The sequence below is a fragment of the Anolis sagrei genome, chromosome 11 (genome assembly GCF_037176765.1).
Source record: "Anolis sagrei isolate rAnoSag1 chromosome 11, rAnoSag1.mat, whole genome shotgun sequence".
Classification (NCBI taxonomy): Eukaryota; Metazoa; Chordata; class Lepidosauria; order Squamata; family Dactyloidae; genus Anolis; species Anolis sagrei.
In genome coordinates this window covers 19,015,356-19,033,638 of record NC_090031.1, presented here as the reverse complement: position 1 = coordinate 19,033,638, position 18,283 = coordinate 19,015,356, and positions in this window count along the sequence as shown.

The following is an 18,283-nucleotide window of genomic DNA, read 5'->3' as shown; positions in this document are numbered from 1 at the left end:
GTATCTTATGTGCCGTCTTCTTAGTTCCTCCGTGAGTAGTAGGTATTTCTTCCATCTTTGTATTATTGATTGCGGTTGTTCCTTTAGGATTGTTATCTTTTTTCCTTTATAGTGTGGGGGGTTTTGATTGCTTTTCCTTAGCATTTCGTCTCTTGAGAATTTTCTGCCAAATTGTACCACGACGTCTCTGTCTACTTTATTTCTTCTTGCGTAGTTTGTTGATACCCTGTAGGTTCGGTCGATGTTTGTCTCCGCGTCTTCTACTGGTATTTCTAAAGTCTCTGTTACTATTAGAGTAACTATTTCTCTCAGGTTTTCTTTTTCTTCTTCCTGGACGTTTCTGAATCTTAAGAAGTATTCCATTTCTTTTTGCTCTAGCAGTGTGCATTTGGCCTCTAATCTTCCTTCCGCTGTTTCCATGGTTTCTATCTTCTTAGTAAGGTCTTCTTGTTTCTTTTCTAATTTCTCAATTATTGTCTGGGTTTTTTTCCCCTCTTGTCTCATTAAATCCATTTCTTTTTTCATCAGCCCCAATTCCTCTGTTATTTCTGTTTTTATTTTTTTCATCTCTTCTTTGATGTCCTTCTTTAAACTCATCCTTTGGTTCTCTGCAACTTTTTGATATGCGTCTTGTTTTACCTGTGAGGCTTCAAGCTTTTCTTGTAGTTTCTGGATTTCTTTTATGATGTCTTTTGCCGTTGGGTTGCTTGGTATTGGGGTGGGTGCATTTGGGTTTTCTGGCAGGGAGTTTCTCCTTTGTTCAAATTTGTTTTTTGGGGCTGCCATATTGATTACCCTCTTTATTAGTTCACCTATTTTGAAGTCTTTCTCTTTAGCTTGTTGTAGTATTTATTACGTTGGGTCTCTTTTCTTGCTGTTTTTATACTTGTTTTATTTTATTTTATTTTTTATTTTATTTTATTTTTATTTTGCTTTGTTATGTTTTTTTTGTTTTGTTTTGTTTATAATTATTATTATTTATTTGTTTATTTTTTTTAGTTTTATTTTATTTTTTATTTTATTTATTTATTTATTTATTCCGGTTGGGCGGCATGGCGGCTGGCAGGACTCTAAGGACGCTCCGGAGAGTCAGCCACTGAATGCAAGCAGGGTGGTTTGTAAACCCCCAATCTTGGACCGGATCGAGAGCCCAAGAGACGCCAAACCCCACAGCCCCTCAAACCGACGGTCAAAGGCGGGCCCCCCCTCAAGGGGAGCCAGCCGAAGACCCGGACGAGAGGTGGCAGTGGGGACGCGACTTGCTACAGAGGGACCCACCTACGGGATGGGATAACAGCCGGCCGCACGCCCTTTTTACACGGAGGGACCGTGGAGGAACCCAGGGGAAGACTGAGACGTGGTGAGTGAAACCGGGATCTCACCACCATAAATAAGCCTGGGATAGATTAACCAACTAACTAAGACAACCATAAATAATTACAAAATTACAAAGTTAAAAGCGAGCAGATACAACGCTCAGCTACTAAAATGCTCAAGCTACTAAAAACCCCTTACAAGTTTATATATGGACATAGTAAGAACAAGTAATCCAACCAACAAAAGGTCACACGGGGAAAAACGCGGAAAGAGAATAACTCCTGCAACAAGCTTATGGCATAAGTAGGACAAAGAGGTCCTTAGAAGCAGGCTCTCTTGAAAACTCAAAGAACAAAAAGCTGGGGAAAAAAATCACTGCCAAAAGAAACTCTAGGCTAGGACAGAAAGGAGGGAGTAGAAACCCAAAGGAGGAAAAGAACCTACATTGTCCTTGAAGATGCCGTGTTCTACCTCCCTCCTCCCTCCTCCCAAGACTCTCCTCCTCCAGATAAGCCAGGGACTGATAAGCCCCAAGGCCGAGAATCCACGAGGCGCGCTCCCCGGAAGGCTTTGAATACCAACCGGAAGAACGCCCAAAGCGGAACGCTGGGTAGGGGAGAAGGCGGAAGTGGCACGAAGAGATAGAGAGAGGAGAGTGTGGAAACCTAGAGAGAGAGGAAACAGAAGCGCGACCCTAGAGATAGAAAAAGGAGGACACGGAAGAAGAAAGGCAAAGGAACGGGCGAAGATAGACGCGGCGAAACACTAGAGATAGGAGAAGATGGAACGGTGCATAAGGAATTGATCTGCAACATAGAGCGCGCAACAAATATAAAATAAAGAAGACTCCAGAAGATAGGAATAAAACTCTGACGAGGAAGCAGAAAAAGGATTCGCCGGGGAGAAGAAACGTGAGTTCAAGCTAACAAAAAAAAAAATCTCTCTTTCCCTTTTTTGAAATGATACAAAGCATCAAAAATAGTCGAGTTTCTTTTAATTTCCACTTTCGCTGTCGGTTGGCCCCCTTGAAGATTGTGAGAATTGGGCAGTGATCCGTCAAGGTTCTGGGAAGAATTTGAATCTTTTCTATCTTGGTTAGTACGGTATTCGAGGCCCAGAGCATGTCGATCCTTGACCAGGATGCATGCCTGTCTGAGAAAAAGGTGAAATCCTTTCCAGTTGGATTTCTAGTTCTCCAGACGTCCTGGAGAAAAAGCTCTTTCTTCAGTTGGAGGAAGCAGGCTGGTAGTTTACCTCCCTTTGTGTCTTTCCTGTTCTTTTTAGACCTATCCATATTACAGTCCAATACCCCGTTATAGTCTCCCACTATGATTATGTCCGTATGGGTCTGTTCTCCAAGTTTCTTTCTGAGTTCTTTGACAAAGTTTGTTTTCGGGCCTACGGGAGCATAGATGTTGCAGAGTAATATTTCTTGCCCATCCTTTTTGATTTTAATGCCGATCATCCTCCCCTCTTCATCTTTGAACGCCAAGGTGGCATCAATTGAGTTTTTTACGTAGATGACTACTCCTCTTTTTTTTGTGATGCAAGTGAGATAAATTCCTTACCAAGTTGTGGCTGTGTGAGATATGTGCTGTGTTTTAGGGTGATATGCGTCTCTTGTAGCGCTATGATATCGTAGTTTCCTTTTCTGAGTGAGTTATATATTAGTCTTCTCTTGTTAGGTGTGTTCAGGCCGTTGACATTGTTGGAATATATTTTCAGCTTACCCATCACAGGTTGGATTAACAGACTGTGAAGGTCCCATGTCCTTTTCCTCCGCTTCTTCCTCCAAAGATTCTGGTCTGGCTCTTTTCTTGTCTTTCCTCCTCCACTCCTTGTTTTGTTTTCTGGCCTCCGCTGTTTCATAGTTCTTTTTGTTCGGCTCTTCCTCTCTGGGCACATGAGATGTTGTTTCAAGGTCCTTTAGAAGGGTCTTATGGAATTCCTTGGCTTTATCCTCTGAGGTTAACCAGAATTTATTGTCTTTGTATGTCACTTGTATGCCTTCAAGTCTTTCCCATCTGAACTTAATCCTGTGTTTTTTGAGTTCATCAGTCAGGAAATAATACTTTTTCCTTTTGTTCATTGTCATGGTTGAGAACTCTTTGAGTATAATTATTTTCCTTCCTTTGATGGTTACCTGATCTTTGGGTTTCATCTTGATGATTTCGTCGCGAACACTTTTCCTACAAAAGGTGGCCACTATATCCCTAGGGACCTTGTTTCGCCTGGCGTAGTTCGAGTTAGCTCTTAAAATTGTGTCTATTTCCTTGTTCATATCTTCCATGGTAGTGTTGAGCAATCCCGACGTGATTTCGGCTATTATTTCTCTCAGATTTTCTCCTTCTCTCTCTTCTATATTCCTGAATCTTAGTTGAAAGTCTGTTTCTCTGCAGGCCCACAGTTCTTGCTGTTTTTCTAGTTTATCTCTTGCTTCTTCCAGTTTCTTTATTTTTGTTTCTATGATGGTCTGTTTTTTCTTTAAATTAGTATTGTCTTTCTTCAGGTCTTTTATTTCCTCCTGTACGCCACTGACCTCTTTTTGTATCTGGGCCATATCCTCTTTCATCTCCTGTCTTAATTTGCCCATTTCATCTTTGAATAGCTTTTCCATGTTCTGCTGTGTTTTCTCCTGGCTGTCTTCTATTTTCTTTTCTATTTTATCCTGTATTTTTAGCATCTCCTGCAGCAATTCTTTGAGTGTTGTTTCCGCCTGAGTAGATAGTCTTCTAGTTGGAGTAGGGGTTGCAATCGTTGTCGGGGCCGTGGTTGTTGTTGTTGTTGTAGTGGTTGTGGGGTTTGCTGTTTTATTCTGTTTCCCCCCGTGGGTATTTTTTTCCGCCATACTGGCCCTTCCACTTATGAATCTGAGTGTTCCAGCCCACAGTTTCAAGCTTGGCTTTCTTCGCTTTTGGAGTTCCTTTTCCCCCTCCTATTTCTTTCTTCTTTTATCTTCTTTCTTTGGTTCACTGTGATCCACTTCTTTTCTTCTACTACCACTCCTCCCTTCTTCTGTTTCCCCCTTTGATAGTACCACCCTAATGGGATTTTGTTTAACCACTCTTTCTTAATGTTGTTCTTCTGTAGTTTTCTCCTTGCGGGCCCCCCCTCCCCTCAGGGGTGACCTTTACACCCCGCAATTCTGTTTGTTTAATCTTGAACTTTCTTTACCCCCCTTTCCTGTGTCTACCTACCGAGTGTTCTCGCGGGCCTCCTGTTCCTTGCGCTGCCTGGGCTCCTCTATTTCTTCTTCTTCTTTCCCCTCTTCGCTTATTGCTTTGGCCCTTTGCAGGGTATCCTGTTTCCGCCCTCTTTTCGCCCTGTTTTCTTGGCTGCCTCTTGTTCCGCTGGTTGCCTCTTACTGCTCTTCTTTGGGTCACCGCCACTCTCGCGGGCTTTGGCGCTCCCGCGCGAAGTCTCGCGAGGGTTCGTGGGAGTTCGCCGGTCGCGCGCGGCAACGCGATGGGTCGCTGGAGCTCGTTGCGCGTCTCCGCCCCCTTCTCTTTCGGCCCTCTCTGCCACCTCGCGAGTAGGGGGCAAGCCGGGCGAGGAGGCTTCTGGTTGCTATTGATTTACTCGGGCGTTAAACGTAGATGCGCAACCCCGGCGGGTTTCGACGGAGGCAGCGGCTGGGTATGCCCCGGGGGAGCGGGGAGGAGGAGGGGGGAGGAGAGGGTGTTGAGAGGGTGTTGGGGGTCGGGAGGGGGTCCTCGCAAAAGGAAGATTCTAGCCGGGCGTTGGATTAAGTAATAGACTAAATAATAGACATTAACACTCACGTTGGGGGTTCTTATGACTTGTATCTTGTGTCGACCACCTCCTTCTCATTAAACTTGTGAGACTTCTGCCTTCTGCTTTCTTCGCTGTATTTGAGGTTTCTTCTTTTACTCACTCACTCACTCATACATATCATTGAGCGCTTTGTAGCTCCCTTAAACCAGGCTAGCCCAGTTTGGCCGCTTGAGACCGGTGCTCATGCCTCCTTTTCTATCTTTCCTTCTTTTCTTTCTTCTCTTTCTTCTCTTTCTTGCTTTTCTCTGTCGAGAGTTCGCCCGGTGAGCTTGTCAGCGGAGTTTTGAGATCCTGCTTACCTATTTCTTTCTTCTTGTTTTTGCTCTAATATCCCTAACTTAAAAAAAAGAAATGGAGGCTGGCGGCGTTACGGCTCTTCAGGCCGTGCCTCCCCCCTGGGCGCCTACCCTGATTGCCAGGCGGGTTTCCTGACCTCCTTGAGGGGGGTCAGTTCTCCCCGCCCCCGCAATCCTTGGGTTTAGCAACCGAAACGACTTCTTGTCTGTCGCTTTGTGGGGGTTCTGGTCCCCTTTCCCATCTGGGGGGTGCTCAGGTCCTTCTGAGGCTCACAGAGCCTCCAAGACCTGCTGCCGCCGCCATGCTGCCTCCACCGGAAGAACAGAGGAAAATATCGAGACCAACAAAAAACTTATCAGGGAATACTTCAAGCTGAACAAAAATGAAGAAACAAAGACAGAAATAATCTGGGACGCCAGCAAGGCGTATATGAGGGGGCACCTCATACAACAGGGGTCAATCAGAAACAGGAAAAGACACGAGGAGTACGCTGCCCTCTGGAAGAACATAAAAGTTAAGGAAACAGAGCTCAAGAAGAAACCAAAAAATAAGAGAATTAAACTAGAATTGGAACTCATGAGGAAAGAATTGGAGTCCTTTCAGCTTGAAAAACTGGCGAACAACTTAAAACGCATGAAGGTAAATTACTTCACTAACGCAAACAAGCCAGGAAAACTCCTCGCTAAGAAACTTCTGAAAAAAAGACAACAACAGTACATTTTCAAAATAACAAGGAACGGGGAAAGCTATTACAGAGAAGAGGAGATCAGAAACCAATTCAAGGAGTTTTACGAAGAGCTATATCAAAGAGACAAGATCCAGATGAATGACATAACCGAATACTTGGCAAAACTCAAATTAGGAAAAATAAATGATGAGGAAAGAGAATCCCTTAACAAACCAATTGAAGAGCATGAAATCAGGAAAGCAATTAACAATCTACCGAATAACAAGGCCCCGGGCCCGGACGGGTTCTCAGCCAAGTACTACAAGGTACTCCAGGATGAACTGACTCCCCACTTAAAAGAAATCTTTAATAACATCTTATCAGAAGCAAGATTACCGGAATCATGGAAGGAAGCAACCATCACCTTAATACACAAAGAAGCAACGGACGCAGAAAATGTGAAAAATTACAGACCGATCTCGCTGCTGAATACGGACTACAAGATCTTCGCCAGCATAACAGCGAATAGACTGAAGAAACTCCTGAACAACATCATCAACGAGGACCAGACGGGTTTCCTCCCATCCAGACACATGAGCGAGAATTTAAGAACAATTATGAACATAATAGAGTATTATGCAACAAACACACAAAAGGAGCTGGGTCTGTTATTTCTCGACGCAGAGAAAGCATTTGATTGCGTCAGTTGGGATTTCATGCGCCAGGTAATCCGGGAAAAAGACATGGGCTTCCACTTTAATAATGCGATAAGTGCGATCTACTCTGAACAAAGGGCCAAAATCCGAGTCAACGATCAAGAGACGGATTTCATTAACATCGAAAAAGGCACCAGGCAGGGCTGTCCTCTATCCCCCCTGCTGTTCATCCTGACACTGGAGATCCTTCTGGAAGAAATCAGAAAGGATGAGAACCTGCGGGGAACCAAAGTCCGTAAAGATGAGCACAAAGTGAAGGCTTACGCAGACGATGTCGTATGCATAATAGAAAATCCCCTTGATACAGTTTTAAACTGGTTGGATACAATAAACAACTATGGGAAAGTCTCTGGATTAAGAATCAACAGGATGAAGACCAAAATTCTGACGAAAAACATGGATGCTGCTAAAAAGGGAAGACTACAGGAAATATCACAATGTGGGATCGCGAACAAGATAAAATACCTCGGGATATATCTAACATCGAACAACGCCCAACTGGTAAAAAATAATTATGAAACAACCTGGAAAGATATCTCCAAAAAAATAGACAGTTGGAAACATCTGAACCTGAGCATCTCCGGCAGGATTGCGGTAGTAAAGATGAACATTCTTCCCAGAATGATTTTTCTTTTTAAAATGATACCCATCCTAAGGACCAACCACTGCTTCATGCAATGGAAGAAAGATCTCGCGAGACTAGTTTGGAACGGCAAAAAAGCCAGAATCAAATATAAATCTATGGTTGATGCAAAGGAAAGAGGGGGATGGAGCCTACCGAACCTACAAATATACTATCAGGCCTGCGCATTAACCTGGGTAAAGGATTGGACCACACTAAAGAAGAGAAGACTACTAAACTTAGAGGGATTCAACATCAGAAGAGGATGGCACGCCTATTTATGGCAAGGAAAGGCCAAAGTCGAAAAGAATTTCTCCAACCACACTGTAAGGGCGGCCCTCTTCAAGGTATGGGATAAATACAAACCTTACCTATACCAAAAGACACCTCTGTGGGTTTCCCCGGTCGAAGCGCACCACAAAAGGGAACTACCCAGCAACAAATGGCACACATATAAAACGCTAATAACAAAGAAGAACAACCAGTGGGAATTAAAATCTATGGAATCCCTAAGAAAAAGCGACGAAAATCTCTCTTGGTTCCATTACTTCCAAATCGCGGAAGCATTCAAAGAAGACAAGAAAAAAGATTTCGCTCCGCCGGACAGCTTCTGGGATTTAATAATGGCCAAAGATAAGAAATTGATCAAAACACTTTATAGCAAGCTGCTTGAATGGGATACAGAAAAGGAGCTGGTCAAGGAGAACATGATCGTGTGGGCAACAGATTTAGGTCACACCATTCTACTCCAAGAATGGGAACACATCTGGAAGGGGAAAATCAGATTTGCCAAATCAGCCACAATAACAGAAAACTGGCGTAAGATGTTTTTTCGTTGGCATCTGACGCCCCAAAAAATAGCAAAATACTACAAGGGGGCAAGCAGTAAGTGCTGGAAATGCGGCAATCAACTGGGCTCTTTTATACATTGCTGGTGGCAGTGCAAAGAAGTTAAAAAATTTTGGTCCGAAGTTCATAGACAGACGCAACAGATAATTCAGACAAAGTTCGATCAAAAACCAGATTACTATCTTCTTCATCTACTGGATTTCAATATTGACTCTAACAAGGAAAAGATACTATACCATGTGGCGGCAGCGGCACGGATCGTCCTAGCCTGCAAGTGGAAAAATGCAACCCTTCCAACCACCGAAGAGTGGCTCCTAAAGATTAGAGATTTAATGGAAATGGATACGCTAGCAAACTTGTTATACGATACTAGCCCAAAAAAAACAATAGACTGGAGCCTAGTTAAAACCTTCCTAAAGGAAAAAAGAACACCGCGTTAATCAAGCGGTGGGCAAGGCAGTGGAACCAATATAGATAAGAAAGAACTCGGAATCTAAAAAGCATGTACAATCCTGTAGACTATTTAGGAAGTCACAATATCTCTTTTTAACTATATCACACACCCCCCCCCTCTTGTGTCCCCCTTCCCCCCCCCCTCTTCACCCCTTCCGTCCCTCCTCCCCCCACCCCCTCTCCTTATGTTCCTTCTATACTATGTCTCATAATGTCTTCGTAAAATGTCTCTTTTGCAACGGTTTATGTATTAATGTGTATTAATTGTTGTCAATAATATTGAAAATGAGAATAAAGATTATTTATTAAAAAAAAATAGTCGAGTTTCTGCAGATAAACTTCATGTATTTGGTCATTTCTGATTAGTTTACATTGAAATCACACAAAGTGTCAGAAAGAGTGGAGTTACTGCATGTATTTGGTCATTTCTGATTAGTTTATATTGAAATGATACAAAGTATCAAAAACAGTGGAGTTACTGCAGCTATGTTAATCATGTATTTGGTCATTTCTGATTAGTTTACATTGAAATCACACAAAGTGACAGAAAGAGTGGAGTTACTGTATGTATTTGGTCATTTCTGATTAGTTTACATTGAAATCACACAAAGTGTCAGAAAGATTGGAGTTACTGCATGTATTTGGTTGTCAGCTCACGACAGCTGGGCTCAATGATGACACGAGCCTTCCATCGTAATCAAACAAAGAACTTTACTATCAGATACTCAGACACAGAAAAAGCCGGGATTGCCTGGTCGCAGCGGGCAACCCCTTATATACACTCCCACTTCTTCGAAAGGTAGACTCCCGCCAAACCCAAAACCCCGCGCAAAAGCTTCCCGCCTCAAACAACTGCCTTCCTCCAAGGCCACCAGCTGCAGGGTCCTTATCAGGGTGATACGTCAGGAGTCTAGTTTTCGGCGCCAAAGTCTGGGCTCCGGAAACTGGATCCTGACATGACGTCCTCCTCCTCTACTTCCTCCTGCAATGAAAATGGGATCTCTATACGCTTTCTGGGTCGAGAGGCCCGCAATATTTTTTTTAGTAACCCACAGTGGAACACGGGGTGGACTTTCCCCAGACTCTTAGGTAGCTTCAACTTATACGTGACTTCATTTATTTTGTTCAAAATTCTGAACGGACCCAAATAACGTGGGGTGAGTTTTCTAGACGGCGCGTCTAACCTTATATTTTTTGCGGACAGCCAGACCAATTCGCCTTTTTCTAACTTGTCCCCCTCCCTCCGTTTGCGATCGGCAAATAGTTTGTGTTTCTTTTGGGCTTCCCGTAGCGATGTGACCACCTCCTCCCAGCTGGCCCTCATTCTGTCTGCCCAATCCTCCCCCCTCCTTTGCTCTCCTTCCTCCCATTCCGGCAACTTTGGAAGGGGGGAAATCTCTTGGCCGTAAACCACTTTGAATGGGGACTCCCCAGTTGTGGAGTGCAGGGCTGCGTTGTACGCCAATTCTGCATAGGGGAGAAGATCCACCCAGTCTGACTGACTGTTGGTGTATGACCTGAGGAACGTCCCTAGAGTTTGCTGAGTGCGTTCCACCCCCCCCCCCCCCCCCGTTTGTCATGGGGTGGAATGCGGAGCTCAACGTCCTCTCCGCCCCTAGTAGTTGCATGAATTCCTTCCAGAATTTTGCAGTGAACTGAACCCCTCTGTCACTGATGACTTGGTCTGGACACCCATGCAGACGGTAAATATGTTTTACAAACAACTCTTCTAGTTTCTCTGCTGAGGGTAGTTTAGGGAGTACCACAAAATGTGCCTGCTTGGAGAATAGATCAAGGACCGTCCAGACGTACCGTTGGCCCCTGCTGGGTGGGAGTTTCCCAACAAAGTCAAAGGCGATCAAGCTCCACGGTCTCGTGGGGTCAGCCACCTTTTGTAACAGACCTGAGGGCTTCGTCGTGGGAGTTTTGTTTCTAGCACAAGTGTCGCATTTTGAAATATATAATTTGGTGTCACCTCTCATTCCTGGCCACCAACATTGCCGTGCTAGTAGTTTGGTAGTTTTTGTGACCCCAAAATGACCCGCACTTTTATTGTCATGACACCTCCTCATCATCTCCTCCTGCAAGACTTTGGGAATGTATGGTTTTCTGTTCACGAACCCCAATCCGCCATTCCACTCCACCTTTTCCTTATTTTCCTGGAGCCATTTGTCTTCCTTGTACGCTTGCTTCAGTTCATCCTCCCAATTCTCTCCCCCTCCTCCTACTCCAACAAGCTCTTTGCTGCGTTCTGCCTGTGCTCTGGTCACGACTGCCATCCCCCCTCGCTGCACTGATATGAGGCTCTCAAGCACCCGCTCCTCTTTCCCCTCCTGTCTAGGCATACGAGAGAGCATGTCTGCGACCACATTCACTTTCCCTTTGTGGAATTTTAGTTCGAATTGGAAACGGGAGAAAAATTGAGCCCACCGAATTTGTTTGGCTGACAATTTGCGGGGGGATGTTAGGTACTGTAGGTTTCTATGGTCAGTCCACACCTCGAATGGGACTCTGCTCTCTTCTAACAGGTGCCTCCAACATTCCAGTGCCTTCATTATTGCAAGTGCTTCCTTCTCCCAAATTGGCCAATTGCGTTCTGTCTCAGTAAATTTTTTGGATAGGAACCCACAAGGTTTCAAGGCCCCTTCCGAATCTCTTTGCATAAGCGCTGCCCCGTATGCCCAATTGGAGGCATCGCAATGAAGCACAAATTGCTTGGCCGTATCTGGGTGAATTAAAAGTGGTTCCTCTGTGAATCTACACTTCAGTTTTTCAAAGGCATCCTGACACTCCTCTGACCACACTAGTTTAGCCCCCAGGGATCGTGTTTTGGCTGTCTCCCCCCTCCCTTTTGTTTTCAGCAGTTCTGTGAGTGGCATTGTGAGCTGGGCAAAATCCTTTATGAAGGACCGGTAAAAGTTTGCGAACCCCAAGAATGACTGTAGCTGCTTGCGTGTGGTTGGGGGCTCCCATACCTTCACGTCCTCCACCTTCGTGGGGTCCATGGCTATACCCCTGTGGGAGATCCTATACCCCAAGAAGTCAATTTGCTTCTTATTAAATTCACATTTGGCTAGTTTGGCGAACAATTTTGCCTCCCTTAGCCTTTGGAGCACTTCCCTTACCAATTGAATATGGTCCGTTTCATTTTTGCTAAAAATGATTACATCATCAATAAAACAAAAGACCCCGCAATATAACAGTGGGTGTAACACTTCGTTGATCATTTGCATGAAGGCTCCTCCCCCTCCTTTTAGGCCGTAAGGGCACACGCAAAATTGGAATAGTCCTAGCGCAGAGGAAAATGCAGTTTTCCACCTGTCCTCTGGCTTCACCCTGAGTTTGTGGTAAACCTCGACCAAGTCCAGTTTCGTGAACACCCTCCCCTCCGCCAGTCTAGACAGCAAGTCCTTGGTTAGGGGTAGAGGGCAACAGGTGGTTGTGCTCACGGCGTTTAGTTCCCTGTAATCTACACATAGCCGTAATGAACCGTCCTTTTTCCGTCTAAATAGCACGGGGGCCCCGAGGGGGGAATCGGAAGGTTCAATGAACCCCCGTGCGAGGTTTTTGTTTATATACTGTTTCAATTCGTCCATCTCCCTAGCCGACATCGGGTAGATTTTGGCTTTAGGGAGTGTAGCGTCCTTGGGCAGTTCAATTTTCACCTCGACCCTCTTTTTGGGAGGTAGTCTGTCAGCTTCCTTCTCATCGAAAACGTCAGCAAAGTCTCGATATTGGGGGGGAATGCCCTGCACCCAATCCCTTGGCTTGCTCTCCTCGCCTCGGCCACCCATTCCCATTGGAGTCTTTGGGAATCTCAGGCTCCTCTCCTCCCAATCTACATTAGGGTTTGCTCCTCGTAGCCATGGCATGCCCAGGATCACGTTGTATGTTGCTAATTGGGAGACAACGAATGTTATCTCACCCTCCCAGCCGCCCACTTTGCACTTCACTCCCCTAACTTCAAACCTTGCTGGGGCGCCTGATGCCATTGATCTGTCTAATTGGGTGAAGGCTATGGGGGTCTGCAAAGCTATCTTCTCGCATTCCAGTTCCTCTGCTAGTTCAGGAGTAATTATGTTCCTGGAACACCCGCAGTCTACAAAGGCTTTGCAGCTGGCCCATTTACCCATCCCCTCTAGCCTGATGGGGAAGACTAACATTCCAGGGTTGTGACTCATCAAAGATTCCTTTGGGAGCTCAGGAAGGAAACATTCCTCCGCTTTCTTTCCGGCAGCGGCTTTCGTTTTGGGCCGCGGGGGTTCCCCCCTTTCCTCTGCCAACATCCGGATGCTCTATGGCCCAAACGGCTGCAAATAAAGCACCCGTTTTGCCGGCTTCTCTCTCCGCTCGCGGGTTCTTTCCTGGGCGGCTCCCCTCCAGGCTTCCGGCTCTCCATCCTTGGCGGTCCGGGCTGCGCTGCCGCTCCTCGATGCCTTTTGATCTGGGCCAACGTTGTCTCAACACGCCCGGCTAGTTGGATCCACCCTTGGATCGTCCCTGGGTCGTCGCAGTGAAGCACCCAGGCTAGTAGCTCCTTCCTCAGGCCCTCTTTGAAAATTTCGACCTTTGTTTGGGCCGACCACGCCGGGACTCTTTCGGCGAGCAATTGGAATTCTTCGGCGAATTCCGACACGGTCCTCTGGCCTTGAGTTATTGTTTTCAGCCTGTCCCTCGCCTTTATGCGCTCTAGGGGGTCCCGGAAGCGTGTTTCTAGGGCGGCTAAGAACGCCCTCGCTGACCCTAAGCATGGGTCGCACCGGGCGTGGAGCTGGACGTACCAGCTTGCTGCGCCTCCCCTCAGCGTTGCGCCCATGGCTCTCACTCGACTAGCCTCCGACCTGAAAGCGTGCGCGTTGTCCTCCAAGTATCCTCTCACTATCGTCAGGAAATAGTCGAGGTCTTCAGATCTCCCTCCAAATTCGGCATGCAGCTCCTCTCTCCTCTGCTGTAGTGGTTGGAGCTGCATACCTTGGCCGCCTACATGCGCCATTCCTCCCGGGGGCGCGGGTTGTCCAAATAACGCTCCGGGCTGCCCCGTGCCACGTCCTGCCCCGCCTGGGGCTGCTACAGGAAGGGTTTGCGGGGTCGTCGCAGCTCCCCTTGGCATCCCCTCTCCTCCGTCACTCAGGACAGCCTGGGTCCTACGTCTCGCCCCCAGGATCTGGCTGCTCCCCGCGCTCGCCTCCCACTGTGGCTCCGTGGGGGCTGGGGTTCCTCCAGCAGGGGGGCCAGGCGATCCATCAGCCTTGACATCATGGCCAATGTGGTTTCCATGGCAGCCACTCTCTCCTCCAAACAGCCATATCTTTGGAGGGAGGCGAAGTCTATCTCGCTGCTGCCTCTTCCTGCGACCTCTCTCGTTTGCCTTTGAGTGACCCCGTTAGGGTTAGCGTATGCTGTTGAGGATGTGAGCACCGCCACTCTTTCGAGCTCCGCCTCAGCCTCGCTGAGAAGCGAGGTTGGCTTCCCTCCCATCGCTCCAAGGACGGTGTCCTCTTCCTCCTCCAAGGGGGATTCGCTCCCCTCTTCCATCATAGCACCTCACCACTGCTGCAGGATGGTGCGGGGAATCCCGGCTTAATGTCAGCTCACGACAGCTGGGCTCAATGATGACACGAGACTTCCATCGTAATCAAACAAAGAACTTTACTATGAGATACTCAGACACAGAAAAAGCCGGGATTGCCTGGTCGCAGCGGGCAACCCCTTATATACACTCCCACTTGTTCAAAAGGTAGACTCCCGTCAAACCCAAAACCCCGCGCAAAAGCTTCCCGCCTCAAACAACTGCCTTCCTCCAAGGCCACCAGCTGCAGGGTCCTTATCAGGGTGATACGTCAGGAGTCTAGTTTCGGCGCCAAAGTCTGGGCTCCGGAAACTGGATCCTGACATTTGGTCATTACTGATTAGTTTACATTGAAATGATGCAAAGTATCAAAAACAGTGGAGTTACTCCAGATATGTTAATCATGTATTTTGTCATTTCTGATTAGTTTACATTGAAATCACACAAAGTGTCAGAAAGAGTGTAGTTACTGCATGTATTTGGTAATTTCTGATTAGTTTACATTGAAATGATACAATGTATCAAAAACACTGGAGTTACTGCAGATATGTTAAACTTCATGTATTTGGTCATTTCTGATTAGTTTACATTCAAATCACACAAAGTGTGAGAAAGAGTGCAGTTACTGCATGCTGGCACCCTCCAGTACATAGCAAAAAAGCATGAAGCATAGGCGAGTTCCATCCACCTGGCCCTATCATAGCAGTCCAACTGGAGCTTCAGAATGAGGTCCGGATCAGAGCTGCCATGAGGAGGCCAAGAGACTCCTCCCTTCAAAGACCTTTTGGGCCATTTCTGAATGCAATATTTTACCATACTGGCCTGCGTCAACGATTGTGATGTTACCCTGTCCTACGCTGCCAGTATCTTTCCTAAAGGTGACTCCTTGGGGACAGGACGTTTGATCCCGGATTGGCAAGCGCCTATTTCTCCAGTCAGCCCTACTATCCAGTAGCTAATCAGGGGACCGGTTCCGCCAACCGCAACACGAACCTCCCGCTGAAAGGTCCCTAAATGGAGAACCCCGAGCGACCAGCACCTGAACGGACTTGTAGACCAAGGGAAGGACTCCCTTACTTACACACCCCCTCAGGTCCGCAATAAGCGAGCTGGATTGCAAAATCTGGACCTCAAATGCCAGATGACCACCACTCCTCAACCAGGATTTGTTACCGAGTCCCAGAATTCCCCTTCCCAGTGGACGGTCTCCGAAGCTGGACAGTGAAACCCAAAACCCCTCCACCTGGCAATTCTTGGAGTAGCGACACGGTTGCTTTGGCTTACCCTTCAGACGTCTTCACCCTTCACGTCAGTGGCCCTTCTTCCAAGAAGTCCTTGGAAAAGGCTTCCCTGGCGCTCCTTTGTGCCTAAAATCCGGGTCAGAACTGGGAGGAAATGGCTGTGGGAGAATTTGTAATTTTGTCAGAAAAAAAGTCCTAATTGAGAGAGGCGCCTCTTTCCCCAAGCCGTTCCTCCTGGTGATCTGGCCCGAAGATTCTGGACCAAGGCGCCTGCTTGGAAATTTAGGCTATAATTTCGTCTGGACCTCCAAGCAGGGTCCCTTCGTGGTCGCCAAATGATATCGAGCTGCTTTTAGGAGGGTCTCCCCAGCCGAGGAGATCCCGAGGACTGCACCAAAGAGGGTCCTTGAACCTTGGTGAGGGCAGCGAAGCCAATTCCAGCCGAGAAAATATTTAAAATAATAAATCCTCACCAAAGCGGAAGAAGTTGGCGACCGAGGTATCTTTATTTGCGATTCAGCTGTAATCGGATGCAAGTGTAGGGATATTTCCTCTACAAGCATACCGCTACAGAATTTACAAGCATTTTTATAGAGAAAACACAACAAAGCATTTCAAATTTCCCGCCCGCCCCTCTCCGCCCGGCTTTGCGCTGATTGGTTGACAGCTCGAACAGCTGGGAGGAGGCTTGGCGGCCCGCCCTGCTCTGGGCCAATCAGCAAGCTTCTCCGCCTCTGGAGGGCCAATCGGCGCGCTTCTCTCGTTTCCGAGGATGGACGAATCAGAAGAGAGAAGGCGGGACAACCGCAGACAATGGGGGAAATGATGGGATTACTGATAGCCGGCCAGCTGGAATGTGAGGCTTTGTTTTTGGCCAGCTAGGTGTGATCTCCACAAGAAAGGTTTTCCTGTCCTTGATGGGTTTTGGTGGAGAGAACAAACAGGATCGGGGCAGGGGACCCCGGGGGACATCCCTGTCCTTTGTAAATCAATCAGAGTGTCCAAATAGACTTCCTCACTCCGCCAGACAAACTCAGAGAGCGGGAAAGGAAATCTCAAATTGCTTTTGTCCATGCTGATGTGAGATAATCAAAATAAGTTTTGAGGGAGGCAGGGGTCCTTCCTCGGGCATTACAACAATCCTTGGTCACTTTTTCTAGGGGAAAAGTCAAGGGGAAATGGCAGGAAAACAAGCGATACTTCATGCATTATCATTTATACAAAGTTCATATAGAAAAACCCTATTCCCACCCCACATCTTAATCATTTAATAAAATAATTGATTTTTATTTGAAAACTTGAAGTCCCATGCTCCCAGGGAGAGTTCGTAGAAATGGAGGTGGCTTGAAGTCCAAGACAAGCAGCAGAAAGCCATTTTTCCTTGGCTAATGCCAGCAGCTAGGCACGGTGTTGATCGGTGGCAAAATCCATAGCTTGGTCCTTGGGGATCTACAACTCCTTCCCAAGGACTGGGTCTCCTGCCCGGCCCCCTCCCAGAGGTCTCCTGGGGGCATCCACAGCAAGTCCCCAACTGCGGGGCTAGGCAGGAACAAACGGCAACAAAAAGAAATGGACTGCTTGTGCAGAGCCGGCGGAGTTTGACAATCAGCTATTTTCTGTCAAAATTTATTTTCTAAAACAAAATAATTATTTCCCGGGCGTAGGGATCCAAAATGAGAAAAGCGAGATAGCAGTTCAGTTAAGAATCAAGTAAAGAAAAATATGGCATTAAAATGGGGCCAATCCGCCATTTTGAGATTTTAGCGGATACGGGGGCCCAATAGGAAGGCCTCCGTATCCGCGGTTTCAATTGATGCAGATTCGGCCTCCCCGAGACGCCCAGAAGGCATCCCAGGCAGGCCCGCAGTCGCCCGGAGCCTAGGAAGAGGTTTATTTCATGTTTAGGTTAGCTCAGGCAGCAAAGGACACAAAGTATCAAGTAAAAGAGTTAAAAGTTGCAATTTTTCAAGTACCTTTATTAGGGATTTGTTACAAAGTAAGGAGAGGGGAAAGCAAGAGAAGGCTGAGTGCAGTCCTAGGTTTTGAGCTGTCTGCTGGGGCACATTTCATCAGTTGGTTCCAAACTTTGCTCCCAGGAACTGCGGAACTCTCCGCTGCGGTTCACACCAATTTGAAGGTGGGGGATCTCCGCCGCTCTCGGGGTCACTAGCACCCACGTTGGCAGTCTTTAGGAAGAACTTGAAGACTTGGTTATTCCGATGTGCCTTTCCAGAATAGGATTACCTCCAGCACTCTGGCCCAGAAGCACTTTATTAGAGTTAAGACTCTCTGCACATTGCACTTGCCCAGAACTCCAACATACCACCTCACACACCCAGCACTTTTAAAATCTGTACCCATCATTGGCCCGGCCCTGATTTTATTGTGTAATAGTGTAATGTTTTGTTGTGTTATTGCTTGTGTTTTTAATTTGCTTGCTTTGTTATTGTCTGTTGTTGTTATGTTGAGGCCTTGGCCTTTCTAAGCCACATCGAGTCCTTTGGGAGATGCTAGTGGGGTACAAATAAAGTTTAATAATAATAATAAATGTGAACACTGGAGGAGTTTGAGGAAAATAGACCTTGATAGTTGGGAGTTGTAGTTGCTGGGATTTATAGTTCACCCACAATGAAATAACACTCTGAACCCCACCAGAGATAGAATTGGGCCAAACTTCCTACACACATAATCCCCATGACCTACAGAAAATACTGTGTTTCCTGATGGTCTTTGGCGCCCCCTCTGACCCCCCCCCTC